The sequence below is a fragment of the Paroedura picta genome, chromosome 1 (genome assembly GCF_049243985.1).
Source record: "Paroedura picta isolate Pp20150507F chromosome 1, Ppicta_v3.0, whole genome shotgun sequence".
NCBI lineage: Eukaryota > Metazoa > Chordata > Lepidosauria > Squamata > Gekkonidae > Paroedura > Paroedura picta.
Window position 1 is genome coordinate 185,116,652 of NC_135369.1, and position 3,750 is coordinate 185,120,401.

At 35.1% G+C, this 3,750-nt stretch overlaps 1 pseudogene; it reads right to left on the reverse strand.

The window, feature by feature from the left end:
- Positions 1 to 571: 571 nt before the first annotated feature.
- LOC143822035 (large ribosomal subunit protein eL32 pseudogene) lies at positions 572 to 1,031 on the reverse strand (annotated as a pseudogene).
- Between the last annotated feature and the right edge of the window lie 2,719 nt (positions 1,032 to 3,750).

Below are 3,750 nucleotides of genomic sequence, written 5' to 3' on the forward strand. Positions count from 1 at the left end.
AAGCCCATGGAATATATAAATTTTTTTTTCACATTTTTCATAGGTATTGTCTACAGAAGTACACTGTCTACCGAAAGGTTAGCTTTATATTTTGTGCCGGGTGGGTATTCTGTTGGTTTTCCAGAAGTATTAGACCTGTTGGAGAAATATTAAAATGGTTGGGAAAGCCCATGGGATGTAGAAATATTTTTTCCCATTTTTTTCCTTTTGAAAACTGGTAAATTAATAGGGATTTTCGTACGTTTAGGTATATAAAGCTTTTGGTAGCTTTATATATTGTAAAGACTAGGCATTACGTTGGTTTTTAGGAAGCGTTAGACTTGTGGGAGTAATATTTACATGCTTGGGAAACAACATGGAATGAAGAAATATTTTTTTCACATTTTTTTACTTGTAAAATTTAGGTAAATCCATACGTATTTTAGTACGGTTAAGTACCCTGTCTACGGATGGGTTAGCTTTATATATTGTTCCTGGTGGTTATTCTGCTGGTTTTTCAGAAATGTTAGACCTGTTGGAGAAATATTGAAATGGTCGGGAAAGGCCATGGGATGTATAAATATTTTTTTTCTTCTGTTGATATTTTATTAAATATCGTTGTGTAAGAACAACTATTCATTCTCCTCGCTCCGCAATCTTGCATTTGGATTGGTAACATTGATAGCAAGCTGAGCCGCCCTCTCCACAATTACTTTTCGATTCTTGGAGAAAACATTGTGAGCGATCTCTGCACAATATTACTTGTTGCTCATCATCAGCACCTCTAACTCTTTGACATTGTGGACAAGAAACTTTCTGAATCCTGAAGGCAGCATGTCCTTTGTTGGGCATCAAGATTTGGCCCTTGAATCTTCTGCGAACTCTGTTGTCAATACCTCTTGGTTTTCTCCAGTTACGCTTGATTTTGACATAGCGATCAGACTGATGACAGATGAACGTCTTGGTTCTCTTCTTGAAGATGAGGGGTCTGAGGGCCGGCATGTTGTCAGTCGGCTAATGGCGACACCCGCCCGCCTCGGAAGCGCCGGCAGAAAAAGGATGTACAAATATTTTGTTCACTTTTTTTCCTTTTAAAAGCTGGTAAATTAATAGGGATTTTCGTACAGTTAAGTATTGTATGTACCGTTCGAGTAGCTTTATATATTGTTCACACTGGGCATTCTGTACGTTTTTTGGAAGCGTTAGACTCATGGGAATAAAATTGACGTGGTTGGGAAAGGCCATGGAATGAAGAAATATTTGTTTCACATTTTGTCTTGTAAAAATTAGGTAAATTAATAGGCAAATTAACAGGTATTTTTGTACGTTTAAGTACCATGTCTACTGATCAGTTAGCTTTATATATTGTATCGGGTGGGAATTTTGTTGCTTTTTCAGAAGTGTTAAAACTGTGGGAGGAAAACTGCCATGGTTGGAAAAGGCCACGGAATGTACAAATATTTTTTTCACATTTTTTCCCTGTAAAATTTAGATAAATAATTAGGTATTTTCGTACTGTAAGTACGGTTCAGGTAGGTTTATATATTGTCCCGGGTGGGCATTCTGTTGCTTTTTGAGAAATACTAGACTCGTGGGAGTAACATTTACGTGGCTGGGAAAGGCCATGGAATGAAGAAATATTTCTTTCACATTTTTTTCTTGTAAAAATTAGGTAAATTAATAGGTAAATTAACAGGTATTTTCGTACGGTTAAGTACCATGTCTACTGATCGGTTAGCTTTATATATTGTATCGGGTGGGCATTTTGTTGGTTTTTCAGAAGTGTTAATACTGTGGGAGGAAAACTGCCATTGTTGGGAAAGGCCATGGTATGTAAAAATATTTCTTTCACATTTCTTCCCTGTAAAATTTAGATAAATAATTAGGTATTTTCGCACTATTAAGTACTGTAAGTACGGTTCAGGTAGCTTTATATGTTGTCCCGGGTGGGCATTTTGTTGGTTTTTGAGAAGTGTTACCCTTGTGGGAGTCAAATTGACATGGTTGGGATAGCCCATGGAATATATAAATATGGAATATATAAACATGGAATATATAAATATACAAACGGCATTCCGTTTGATTTTTTGGAAGCTTTAGACTTGTGGGAGTAAAATCGACATTGTTGGGAAAGGCCATGGAATGAAGAAATATTTCTTTCACATTTTTTTCTTGTAAAAATTAGGTAAATTAATAGGTAAATTAACACGTATTTTCGTACGGTTAAGTACCCTGTCTACGGATCGGGTAGCTTTATATTTTGTTCCAGGTGTGTATTCTGTTGGTTTTTCAGATGTGTTAGACAAGTGGGTGAAATATTGAAATGGTTGGGAAAGCCCATGGGATGTAGAAATATTTTTTTCACATTTTTTTCCTTTTAAAAGCTGGTAAATTAATAGGGATTTTCGTACAGTTAAGTATCTTTTATACGGTTTGGTTAGCTTTATATATTGTATCGGGTGGGCATTTTGGTGGTTTTTAGAAGTGTTAAAACTGTGGGAGGAAACCTGCAATGGTTGGGAAAGGCCATGGAATGTAGAAATATTTATTTCATAGTTTTCACATCCTGGTAAAAGCAGGTAAATTAATAGGGATTTTCGTATCGTTTTCAGTTAGTTTTATATTTTTTTCAGGGTGGGTATTCTGTTGGTTTTTCAGAAGTGTTAGACCTGTTGGAGAAATATTGAAACGGTTGGGAAAGCCCATGGGATGTAGAAATATTTTTATCACACTTTTTCCCTGAAAAATTTAGGTAAATAATTAGGTATTTTAGTATGGTTAAGTACTGTATGTACGGTTCAGGTAGCTTTATATATTGTTCCGGGTGGGCATTTTGTTGGTTTTTAGAAGTGTTAAAACTGTGAGAGGAAAACTGCCATGGTTGGGAAAGGCCATGGAATGTAGAAATATTTTTTTCACATTTTTTCCCTTTAAAATTTAGGTAAATAATTAGGTATTTTAGTACGGTTAAGTACTATATGTACGGTTCAGGTAGCTTTATATATTGTTCCGGGTGGGCATTTTGTTGCTTTTTGAGAAGTGTTAGCCTTGTGGGAGTAAAACTGAGATGGTTGTGAAAGCCCATGAATATATAAATATTTTTTTCCTTGTAAAAGCTGGTAAATTAATAGGGATTTTCGTACAGTTAAGTATTGTATGTACAGTTCGGTTAGCTTTAAATTTTGTTCAGACTGGGCATTCTGTTGGTTTTTTGGAAGTGTTAAACTTGTGGGAGTAAAACTGACATGGTTGGGAAAGCCCATGGAGCATAAAAATATTTTTTTTACGTTTTTTCCCTGTAAAATTTTGATAAAAAATTATGTATTTTCATACGGTTAAGTACTGTATGTAACGTTCAGGTAGCTTTATATATTGTTCCGGGTGGGCATTTTCTTGGTTTTTCAGAAGTGTTAAAACTGTGGGAGGAAAAATGCCATGGTTGGGAAAGGACATGGAACATAGAAATATTTTTTTCACATTTTTTTACTTGTAATGATTAGGTAAATTCTTAGGTATTTTCGTACGGTTAAGTTTGCTGTCTATGTATTGGTTAGCTTTATATTTTGTTCTCTGTGTTTATTCTGTTAGTTTTTCAGAAGTGTCAGACCTGTTGGAGAAATATCGAAATGGTTGGGAAAGGCCATGGGATGTAGAAATATTTTTTTCACATTTTATTTCATTGTAAAAATACGTAAATCAATAGGGATTTTGTTACGTCTAAGTACCCAGTGAACGGTTCGTTTAGCTTAATATATTGTTCCGGGAGGGCGT